Source organism: Chlorocebus sabaeus, chromosome 12 (assembly GCF_047675955.1).
Source record: "Chlorocebus sabaeus isolate Y175 chromosome 12, mChlSab1.0.hap1, whole genome shotgun sequence".
NCBI classification, from domain to species: domain Eukaryota; kingdom Metazoa; phylum Chordata; class Mammalia; order Primates; family Cercopithecidae; genus Chlorocebus; species Chlorocebus sabaeus.
The window spans coordinates 101,688,624-101,701,124 of NC_132915.1; positions in this window are offsets into that span (position 1 = coordinate 101,688,624).

The window sequence follows — 12,501 nt, forward strand, 5'->3', positions numbered from 1 at the left end:
CACAGGTGTATTCAGTTGGTAAGATTCATCAAGCAATATATTTATTATGTGTGCACTTTTCGGTATCTATGCTATAGTTCAATAGAAAGTTTTTTTGTAATGCTCTGTAGCCTGGGCAGATTGGACCCTTAGGGCAACAGAGCTGGTTGTTGGGTCCCTGTAGCAGTGGGGACATGCCACCCTGGGGGCCTTTGGAAAAGCATAGTCTGGTTCTCTGTTCCCAGGACAGTTTCATCCCAACAGGATGCTGATGAGAGCCCCCCGCCCCCCCTCTGCTCAGCCACACACCCCATTGTCCGCTGGGACCCTGCCTTGGTGCCAGCTGCCTTTCCTACCCTAACAGCTGTATTTTTCAGGTACAATATGACAGGCTCAATCTATTCCTGTTATATATTTCCCAGTAAATGGACAAGGTGAAAACAGTGTCAGTTCAAATCACTATCATGACACTTAATTCTGATTTACTGTACCTTTTGCTGCAATCTTGAAAGTGCCTGCATCCGTGGTGAGCTGGATCGCCCAGCCGGGCCCCATGGGGTCGACGTTAAGATCAGCTTCAATAAAAGAATTTAGGGTAAGGCAGCCCCAGGTGGGCGGGGGGCGAGCTGGGGCCCAGAGGACCAGCCAGCGGAGACGCTGAAGCTGCTGCTCTTCCACACCTCCCTCCCTCTACTCTTTGTCCCCAGCCCGGTGTTTGCAGCAGCTGGGAAATTTATGGAGGCTCCATAAACGGGTTTTACAGACAGCTGTTAGAGCGTGCGGAGCAAGGCTTGGCTGTCGGGGGACCCAGTCGCAGGCTTACAGCCAAGACACTTAAATATTATGGCCCCACATATATAAAAAGTGTGCTGCGCACGTCCTCGGCTGCCTCCCTCCTCCTGACCCAGGAGCACGGGGTCTGGCCAGAGAATAGCAATGCTCGCAGTTGCTGGCTCGGCAGAGACAGAATACCCGCCGCAATCCTTGCTGCAGCCCCTGCAACCACCACCGGGAAACTCTGGCAGGGCTGGGAGCAGAGAGACTCATCCAAACAGCACTGCCAGCACGTGCTGGCCCCCGCCTGCCCCTGCCCTGCTGGCCCACTGCGCCAGGCTCAGCTCACCAAGTTCTCTTAGCCTCAGGGCCTTGCTCCAGCTGTTTCTACTGCCTTGAAAGCTCTCCCTTCCTTTCTCCCAGTCCCCCAGCCTTTTCTTGGCCAATTCCTACCTACCCTTCCAGAACCCGGCCTAAATGGTGCTTTCTCAAAGGCACGGTCATCACCCTTCAGAGTCAGGTCTCCTGCTAGAAATGCTCATAGCCCCCATGGACTTCTTCATAACATTTATAACAATTGTAATTAAATAATTATTGGTGTCATTATCTGTTTAATGTCTGTCTTCCCCACTGGACAATAAACTCTGTGAAAACAGGGACTCTATCTGAATGTATCCCTACTGCTTTGTGCAGGGCCTGGCACTCAGTGAATATGCAATGAATGATGGCATGCCTGAATGAATGAATATGCAGAGATGAATTCCACACAACCCTCAGACAGAATACAGTGAAACGTGCTCAGTTCCTAAGAGCAGGAGAAGGATTCCGCAAAGAGAAGGCACTCTGCAAGGGGGAATCCAGACAGGCTTCCAGGGAGAGGCGCCATCAGACCTCATAGTATAAGTAAAGAGCTTTCATTCAGAAGCCCCAACCGTGAAGCTTAAAATGTGAGACAGTGAGTGAGTCCCTTAGTCTCGGTGAGCCTCAGCTTCCCATCTCTAAAATGGTACTGATGATGGTGCCTACATCACATGGTTATTGTGAAGGTCAAATGTACTTAGTACAGCACATGTAATAAGAGTTCCTTAAACTATATCACTAGTAAATAACAGCCAGAGCTTGGTAATGCCAGGCAATGGGAACAACATGTATGAAAGTATTGATGAGAAATAAAAATCATTTTCTGCTGCCTCGGAAGCCATCCCTTGTATCTCAGAAATTCACCCTGAGCTATTTGACTGGGAAAGAGTGTCTGACCTGATAAGAGTCAATCGTAGGCGGCTGGTCAGTGACCTATGACCTAAGGCCAGTGAGATTTCCTCTCATGGGTGATTGATTGAAGAGATATGAGAAGAATTGGCAGGAAGAGCAGAAACTGTAAGTTCCATGATGAAAATATCATGGCACAACAAAATAGAAATTAAGTAAGTGCAGGGGTCAGAGAGAGCCAGTCCAGCCCATCTCAAGCCTTATGATGGAAGTCTTATTTTTTTCTGTTGGAGGAGGCAGCATAGTAGTGCAATTAAATTCGACTTCTCGCTCACAAGGGTACTAGCTGTGTGACCTTGGACAGCATACTTAACCTTTCTGAGATTCAATTTCCTTGTGTGTAACATAGGGATGATAAAAGCATTATCTCAGAAAGTCGTGTGGATTCAATGAAATAATGTGGTGGACTATATTACTGGTATCCTCGCCAAGACCAACCAGCCTGGTTTCAAAGATATTGTGACTGCTTATGACTTGGCACTACCCCAGGGCCTCTCATCTTTTGTGGATAGAAAACAGGCTGAGAGGCTGGGCGTAGTGGCTCACTCCTGTAATCCCAGAACTTTGGGATGCCAAGGTGGGCACATCGCCTGAGGTCAGGAGTTCGAGACCAGCCTGGCCAACATGATGAAACCCTGTCTCTACTAAAAATAAAAAATTAGCTGGGCGTGGTGGCATGTGCCTGTAGTCCCAGTTACTCAGGAGGCTGAGGCAGGAGGTGGAGGTTGCAATGAGCCAAGATTGTGCCACTGCACTCCAGCCTGGGCGACAGAGTGAGACTCCATCAGAAAGAAAGAAAAAGAACGAAAGAAGGAGAAGGAAAGAAGAAAGGAAGGGAAAGAAAAGGAAAGGAAGGAAGGAAGGAAGGAAGGAAGGAAGGAAGGAAGGAAGGAAGGAAGGAAGGAAGGAAGGAAGGAAAGAAAGAAAGAAAGAAAGAAAGAAAGAAAGAAAGAAAGAAAGAAAGAAAGAAAGAAGAAAAGAAGAAAGAAAGGAGAGAGGGAGGGCGGAAGGGAAGGAGGGAAGGAAGGAAGGAAGGAAGGAAGGAAGGAAGGAAGGAAGGAAGGAAGGAAGGAAGGAAGGAAATAAAAGAAACAGGCTGAGAAATATGCCTAACCCTCAAACTGAATATATTCTCCAACATAGAGAAAGGATAGATGGAGACTATGAAAACTGCCAATATTCGGCCAGGCATGGTGGCTCACACCTGTAATCCCAGCACTTTGGGAGGCCGAGATGGGCAGATCACAAGGTCAGGAGATCAACACCATCCTGGCTAACATGGCAAAACCCCGTCTCCACTAAACAAAATACAAAAAATTAGCCGGGTGTGGTAGCGGACGCCTGTAGTCCCAGTTACTTGGGAGGCTGATGCAGGAGAATGGCGTGAACCCCAGAGGCAGAGCTTGCAGTGAGCTGAGATCGGGTCACTGCACTCCAGCCTGGGTGACAGAGCGAGACTTCATCTCAGAGAAAGAAAGAAAGAAAGAAAGGAAGGAAGGAAGGAAGGAAGGAAGGAAGGAAGGAAGGAAGGAAGGAAGGAAGGAAGGAAGGAAGGAAATTGCCAATATTCAACCATTTAGGTTCACAAAAGTGGTCCCATAGAGTTCAACATTAGAAGAGGAAGGATTCCTCAGGATCCAAGAGCCCTGGAGAACACAGGACTAGGGCATTTCCCCCCGGAGACAGAATCAGGACCTGATCAAGGAACATTCCCTGTGCCTAGTGAAAGAACCCTTTGAAATGTGTGTCCAGCCTGATTTCAGAATTTTCCAGTGCTCTGACTGCCATGTGACTCCCATTCTGGTCCCTTCGAATAGGAGTGTTTAACTGAGATTGCCCTGTTCCATTTCACCATGGCATATTGGGTCTGTGGGTGGGAGGTAGCCAGTCTTTTTGGTTCGTAGATCTCTGAACCAAAATGAGCCAGTTATTTCTTCTCCCTGATGAGTTTCAACTTGATCACAAGATCATACAAGATCGTGGACTTTGGGCTTCAGCCTGAACTAGTGGCTGGATGGAACTTTTGATTGCTTGCCTGGAGGTGAACATGTTTTACATGTAGGAGGTAGAGGGAATTGAACATTTGGCGACCAGAAGAACAGGGCCAATCCAGATTTTTTTTTGGCCACTAATGCCCCAGCCCCTTGAGGTCAGTCTTTGCCATGTAACTCACTTTGACCAACAAAATGTGAGCAGAAGTGACATGTCACTCTAAGCAGAAAGTCAGTTTGTACTAGAGTCAGTTTGTACTTGGCCACATTTTCTTTCCTGCGAAAACAACAAACACAACCAGCAATGGTCCAGAGAATGCTCCAGCAGCCTGTATTCTGGAAGAAAAAAAGTGAATTGCCAAACCCTAGCCAACTTGCCCTGGACAGTAGCATGAGTGAGAAACAGACACTGTAAGACCCTGGTATTTTGAGATTGTTTGTTACTGCAACATAGCTTGGCTTATCCTGACTGATCCAATCACTTAGCACAGGGCCTAGCTCAAAATAGGTGCCATGATGACTTTTTTCCTATCTCTTGAAAGCCAGAAAATCATATTAAAATTCCTGGAGACATACATAAAGTATGAGTTTGGTTTGGTAAATAATTCAATGGAACTAGAGTGAAGCCTACATGGAGGGGAGTGGTTAACAATAAAAGTGAGAAACTGAGGCTGGGTATGGTGGCTCATGCTTGTAATCCCAGCACTTCGGGAGGCTGAAGTAGGCTGATTGCTTGAGGCCAGAAGTTCAAGACCAGCCTGAGCAGCAAAGCAACACTCCGTCTCTACAAAAACTATATATATAAAAATTAGTTGGGAGAGGTGGCAAGCACCTATAGTCCCAGCTACTGGGGAGGCTGAGGTGGGAAGATCACTTGATCCCAGGAGTTCAAGGCCACAGTGAGCTATGATCACACCATTGCACTCCAGCCTGGGCAACAGAGACAGGCCTCCTCTCTGAAACATAAAAATAAAGTGAGAAACAGAGGCCAGATTATCAAGGACTTGCAATAGAAGCCATATGTTTGGCTGAACTTATTTTGTAGAGGGTACAAATAAAATCACCTTTACAATTCCAGTGTTAATTTTCCTATCAGAAGAAAGAGTGTCTTTCTTACCCTCTCACACCAAGTTAAATCTGAGATCCCCAGTAGGAGTCAGTTGAGGTTACGGCTATCACAGAGAGGAGCAGAAAATCCAATCTGTCCACCAGAGGGAGGGCCTGTGTTCCCGGCTGCTGGCTTCTCTGCCTTTCAGTGTCACAGCTGAAAACAGACCCGCCCAAAGCAAGAGGCATAAAAGAAACAATTGATAGACCTCGCTACGCTAAAATGTAAAACTCCTAAATGACCGCAGACACTATAAACAAGCTAAAAACAAGCTATAGCCTGGGAGAAAATATTTGCAATTTATATAACAGATAAGGGATTAGCATCCAGAATATATAAAGAATTCTAGCAAATCAATAAGAAAAAGACAAATGGCCCAATAGAACACTCAGCAAATGATAAAAAACAGTCGATTTATAGAAAAGGAAATTCAAATGGCCAATAAACTTGAAGAATGTTCAATTTCACTAGTAATCAAGGAAATAAAACATTAAGTGACCATGAACTATATTTCACTCATCGGATTGGCAAAAAAAAAGAAAAAAGATTAAAGCTTGATATGAAATGTTAGTGAGAGTGTGTGGAATTGGGGACTCTTGGATCCTGCTGATCACGATGCAAATTCGTATCACCACTTTGAAGAACAAGAAATCCACTTGCCCGTATCTCCCCTGGAGAGAATGTTTGCACACGTACACAAGGAGACCTCTGTGAGGGTTTTTACTGAAGTACTTTCCATAGGAATAAAAAATTGGACAGAGCCCAAATGTCTATCAACAGGGGATTTGCTGAATAAACCATAGCATGGCTATACTATGAAGTATTATGCAACCATTTAAAAGAATAGGGTAAATCTATGACATCACCTTGAGAGATATTGCTGGGTAAATAAAGCAAGAAGCAAAAAATACTTAGAGTAGTAAATTTTATATAGAGACAAAGAGAACAAGAAAAACAGAAACACCCAACATATATTTTTTAGTTTTGTATGGATATGGATGCATAAAAAATATTTGAAACAATGATTCAAAAGGAAGTCAGAGTAGCAATCTCTGAGACTTCAGGAAAGGACTTTGTGTGGTGGTGGTGGTGGTGGTGACAGTGGCAGTGGTGGTGGTGATGGTTGAGAGAGCGGCAGGAAAGAATTAAAGGGGACTTGAGCTTTATCAATACTTTTGTATTTTTTTATAGAAGACAAAAAGGAGAAAGTATTTATGAACTGCTTGTATAATTGAAAATTATTCATAAAGAGAAAAACAGGCTGTCTGGCAGCTTGGTGAACCCCCTCCCACTGACAGAAAGACAGTGCAGAGCTAGGAGCACACACATCCCACCACTGGTAGGGGACCGTCATTTTTCAGGGTACAGTGGAGGGAGAAACTGTGTGTTAGGACAAGCTAACTGCTGTAAATAACAACACCAACATCTCAGTGCTTTAACACAAGTTTTTTTCTCACTCACTTCACAAGTTAATGCAGGGTTGGGTGGAGGCTCTGTTCCACACAGTCACTCAGGGGCCCAGGCCCCTTCCATGTTATGGTTCTGTCACCTCACGGCGCTTTGCCTTTCAGGCCTAGAAGTAACCATACCTCACATTCTATTGGCCAGAACTGAATCAAATGGTTTCACCTAACTGCAAAGGAGGCTGGGAAATGTAGTCTAACTGGGTGCTAGGAAGAGGAAAATGGCTTGGTGATCATATAGCAGTCTCTGCTACACTCAGCCCTGGTGGCTCCAGCTTCTATTTACACAGTTGTTTTAGGACATATCCCAGCCTGTCTTCTCACAATAAAATGGAACAGGGACCCATTACCTATAAGCCATCTAAAAATTCAGGTCTTAAACATAAACCGCCCAATTCTCCTTGCTTGGTACCCTGCAAGTAAATGCCTTCCTTTCTCCCACTACAAACCTTGGTGTGGATATCTGGTCCTACTGCGCCAGCAAGGGCACGCCAAATCAGTTTAGGACTCCCAATAGCATCTCCCCCGACCTCCCTGCACCAAGCCATTTTCCCCAAGGCACCCTCATGCTGTCAGTTTAGAAGGAGTTTTCAACTCTAACCATCCTCTGAGCCTAGACCCGCCCTCTGTCCCCATCTCACTGTCTTGGTCATGGAGGAAAAAGAAAATCCCTCCCCAACCCCCAGATCCAAATGAAATGCCCACCCTATTTGTATGCCCCGAAGACTGTTTTCTCCAGGAGGAAAGTTCACCTTGCTATACAGGGCTGGGGAATGCAAACTCCACTCAGAAGCAACAAGAAACTTGGAAAAGGTTCTGAGTAGGGCACTGAAGTGACGAAATCCATGCCTCAGGAATTGGTGATGGGGCAGCAGTGAGGCGGGTGAACTGGGTTTGGAGGTGATAACGGGGTCCTGCTGTGGTACTTATGTGACAGGATCACTTAGGCAAGTCTGGGGCATAGGAAGAAGATGAAGACACACTCAGCTCTCCTCAAGATGTGTCCTTGTAGCTCCCAGCATCCTGAAATTAGGTCAGCCGAGGGGATGGACTTCCAGACACTGCCCAGTCTCTGGCACAGGGCAGAGGAGCTAGGACAGGTGGGAGAAGCGCTTGGTGGAGGGTGGAGCCCCAGGTGAGCCCCCGTCTTTCTGAGAGGGAGCGGCTGGGCCGTGGAACCAGAAGCAGCCCAGGGGAGGGGAAGCTGCACGCTAAGGCTATCTTGAGGGCAGGAATGTGGCCAGGGCAGGCAGGGCCAGATTCATGAGTAGGTACCTGTGAAGTCACACCCAAGTTCCAGTGGGCCCTGAGCTTGGTTTAATGCTCTGCTGTGGCTGTTTTGAAATTCTTAGCAATTTTATCTTTGAATTGTGTTCTGTAAGTAAAGATATTAGGGGCAATGGAGCATGCCGTGAACAGAGTAGATAGCATGCAAAATGCACATCCCTGTTCCCCGTTCCCAAGGGTTTCCATGCCCATGAGCCCAGAATTCCAGTGGACCCATGATGACTGGGAGTCCATGACTTCCAAAGCAATCAGAAGGCAAGCGTGTTACTTCTGCGGCTAAGTGGGGTGCTGAAAGCCCCAAGAGGTCCCACTCCCTCTGCAAACCAGAACTTGCTTCAAACAGAAAGAAAGTGTTCTGAGAAACGCGAACTACCAAGCAACCCTAGCATATCCTTTCCTATCCATGATACTTCCCTGCATTAGCCAACCACTTAGCCAAAAACCACAACGGAAGCGAAGGTACAGGTAGCGCAACCATTGTTCCTTTCCTTTCAGCCCTTCCATACTCATCTGTAAGCTGGAGGTAGACAGTGTGAGGAGAGTGTGCGTATATCTAGAAGTGGAATAAAAGCAGGGAGTGAGTGTTGTGCAGTATTTCTGCGTGCTGGTGAGGACAAAAGTCATATGTCGATGTGAGCTATGAAATACGTGTATTGGTGGCGGGCACCTGTAATCTCAGCTACTTGGGAGGCTGAGGCAGGAGAATCACTTGAACCTGGGAGGCAGAGGTTGCAGTGAGCCGAGATCACATCATTGTACTCCAGCCTGGGCAACAAGAGTGAAACTCTGTCTCAAAAAAAAAAAAAAAAAAAAAAAAAAAAAAAAAGGAAATATGCATATAACGTAGGTGACTCTGCACATGAGTTAAATGCTCTAATGTTTGCATTTAAAACTGACTTTGTAAAATACAGAGTAAAATTTGTACAAATAATTTGAAATTATGTGTTTTTTATTTTTACTTAGAATGACATTACATAGCAAACTGAAACCATTATAAGTCAAGAGAGAGGTCACCGAGGAAAGAAGAAAACTTTTTATTTTAATTTTTTTTGTGTCAATTTTCTCCTGCTTTTTGAACAGGGGACTCGTTTTTATTTTGGAACTGGGCCCTGCAAATGATGTTGCCAGCCCAAGGCTTTTTTTTTTTTTTTTTTTTTTTTTTTTTAATGGAATCTCGCTCTGTTACCCAGGCTGGAGTGCAGTGACACAATCTCAGCTCACTGCAACCTCTGCCTCCCAGGTTCAAGTGATTCTCCTGCCTCAGCCTCCCGAGTAGCTGGGATTGCAGGTGCCCACCACCATGCCCAGCTAATTTTTGTATTTTTAGTAGAGATGGGGTATCACTATGTTGGCCAGTCTGGTCTCGAACTGCTAACTTCAAGTGATATGCCCACCTCAGCATCCCAAAGTGCTAGGATTTCATGCATAAGCCACCACACCCAGCCTGCGAAAGCATATTGACTTGCTTTCTTCTTGACCAGGGATTTGAACTCTTCTGTAATCTGGCTCTATCTCTGATCCTGGTAGCAAATTGTCCCACGATTTAGAGCTAGGTTTGAGCCAGGCTGCCTCGATTCAAGTCCCAGCTCAGCTTTTGTTGGCTGAGTGATCTCAGGTAAGTTACTGGACCTGTCTGGCCTCTATTTTGCCATCTCTCGAATGGGGATTTTTAACAGCACCTACTTCCAAGGTTGTTGAGAAGGCTGCACGAGTGAATACCTGCGAAGTGTTTGCAACAGCCCTTGAGATTTCCAAACGGAACTCAGCTGTGTGAGCTGTTATCACAGCATTTTCCGCAATTCCACTGCCCAGTGGAGGAAGCCCCCAGGTGCCATCTCCTCTTGTATCTTGGTGCCACCAGGAAATTGGGCCAAACTCAGGCTGAGGAAGGGGCTGTGGCATATGCAGTCCTGGACTTCATGTCTACAGGAGTCCATGCTGCCTCCAGGGCTCCGTGCAAGGCTGTGGAGGCGGTAGTGGGTCTGGGGCGGCACTGGGGGACATTGAGGGTCTCTTGGCCTCCATGTCTGAATTCATTTGCCAGGGCTGCCATGACAAAGGACCACAGACTGTGGCTTACACAACAGAAATTTATTTCCTCAGAGTTCTGGAGGCTGGAAGTCCAAGTCCAGTTGCCAGCAGGGTTGGTTTTTCCTGAGGTCTCACTCGGCGTGGAGATGGCTGTGTTCTCCCTGTGTCTTCACGTTCTTCCCTCTGCGTGTGTCTGCGTCCACATCTCCTCTTCTCCTAGGGACAACAGTCCTGTTGGATTAGGGACCTCGCCCCAGTGACCTCATTTCAACCTTCTTTACCTCTTTAAAGGCACTCCCTCCAAACACAGCACGTTCTGAGGTGGGGGTGGGGGTTAGGACTTCAACATATGAATTTTGAGAGAGACACAATTTGGCCCACAGCAATGTTTGTGAATGCGTGGCCATTCCCGGGTGCCTGTGACTGTGTGATTGCACATCTGTGTTTCTGTGTCAGAGTCTGTGTGTCTGTCTGTCTGAGCGTCTGACCATAGAGGACTCTGTCCTTACGAATTTATGGGGCTGGGGCTCCTGGGTCTTGGCTGCCTTTGCTTATGAGATCTCAGAAGGGTTCTGCGTGGACTTGACTGTGTCTGTAAGTTGGCCTGCAATCCAGGATGTCATAGGTCGGGGAGACTGGGACCTCTGAGAACAGGATCTGTCCCTGTCTGGGCCCCTGTGAACGTTGTTCCTATCATGCATCTGTCCATGATCTGAAATCTAACTGTCTCTGGGCATGTGGTTGTAAGGCAGGATTTGAAAGGAGAGGGGAAGGATCATATTAATTTGAGATTTGAAAGGAGACAGAGTGTTTACAAAAGCAGAGGAACAGCGGGTTAAACATCTGTTGACGATGATGGTGAGGACAGCAGCTGAGGCTGGGCCGGCTCCAGTGTGAGCTCTGTGGCATGTTGACATCTTCAAAACTGTCACAGAACCAGATACAGAAGCAAAACAGTGGGACTGAGGGAATCTGCTGGTGGGGGCCGGGGCGGGCAGTGCAGGAAGCAGAAGGGTCTGGGAGGGGGACTTCATGAAGAGGCTTCTTTGTCTCGGGACCACAGAGGCACACAGCTGACCCCTCCAACACTGACCTCTTTCTCTCTCTCCTCTCATTTTCCCTGCAGCTGAAACAAATCTGTGCACCCCGAAGCCTGGGGCTGCCGGGTGGGTATGGCCCTCACTGCCAAGACCCCACCCAGACTGTGCTGGGGGTTTTATAGGAAGCTTCTCTGTTCCTCCCTACAAGTCTGCAAGGGGCAGAGGGCAATTATGATTCCCATTTAAGAGCTGAGGAGGCTAGGCATAGTAGCTCACACCTGTAATCCCAGCACTTTGGGAGGCCCAGGTGAGAGGATCATCTGAACCCAGGCATTCAAGACCAGCCTGGGCAACATGGCACAACCCCATTTCTACAAAAACACAAAAACTAGCTGGGCTTGGTGGTGCATACCTATAGTCTCAACTACTTGGGAGGCTGAGGCAGGAGGATTGCTTGAGCCCAGGATGTTGAGGCTGCAGTGAACTATGATTGCACCACTGCACTCCAGCCTGGGAGACAGAGAGAGACCCTGTCTCAAAAAAAAAAAAAAAAGGAGGGGGGGGAAACTAAGACCCAAAGAGACACGATGACTTGGTCAGGCTGTAGCACCTAGGATTTCAGTGAGGTCTAATTGCTCCCAGGATTCAGAGGATGGTGCTTAGGTAAGGAATGAATAAATTGAACTGAATGATAAAATGTTCTTTGTCCTATGAAGTGGAATCTATGTCCAGGCCCTGGTTAAAACCCCCAAGGGCAGTCACGCATGGTGGCTCATGCCTGTGAAGCCAGCCTGGACAATACAGTGAGACCTTGTCTCTACAAAAATAAGAAAATTAGCCGGGTGTGGTGGAGCATGCCTGTAGTCCCAGCTATTCAGCAGGCTGAGGTGGGAGGATTGCTTGAGCCCAGAGGTTGAGGCTGCAACAAGCTATGATCATATCACTGCACCCCAGCCTGGGCGACACAGTGAGATCCCAACTCAAAATTAAATTTTAAAAAAATCTGACCAGGTGCAGTGGCTCATGCCTATAATCCCAGCACTTCAGGAGGCCAAGGTAGAGGGATCACTTGAGGTCAGGAGTTTGAAACCAGCCTGGCCAACATGACAAAAGCCCATCTCTACTAAAAATACAAAAATTAGCCAGGTTTGGTGGCTGTAATCTCAGCTTCTCGGGAGGCTGAGGCATGAGAATCGCTTGAACCCGGGAAGCAAAGGTTGCAGTGAGCTGAGATGGTGCCACTGCACTCCAGCCTCGGCAACAGAGTGAGACTCCGTCTCAAAAAACAAAAACAAAAACAAAACAAACAAAAAAAAAACCCTCAAGGATGATAGCTAACACTTACTTTTCCCCCACCACACCCATCAGCCATGTGATAAATGAGGCTGATCATTTTGATCTATTCTTCTTGGAAATCCGATGGCAAATAAGTGACAGGGATACTGGTGGCTCCTGAGCCAGGGAACAGACCTTTCCTGGGGAAGCAAACAGGGAGGGTTTGGTCAGGACAGAGGTTCTCCCGTTCCTCTACTCTCCTCTGCAACCATAGACACAGTCCT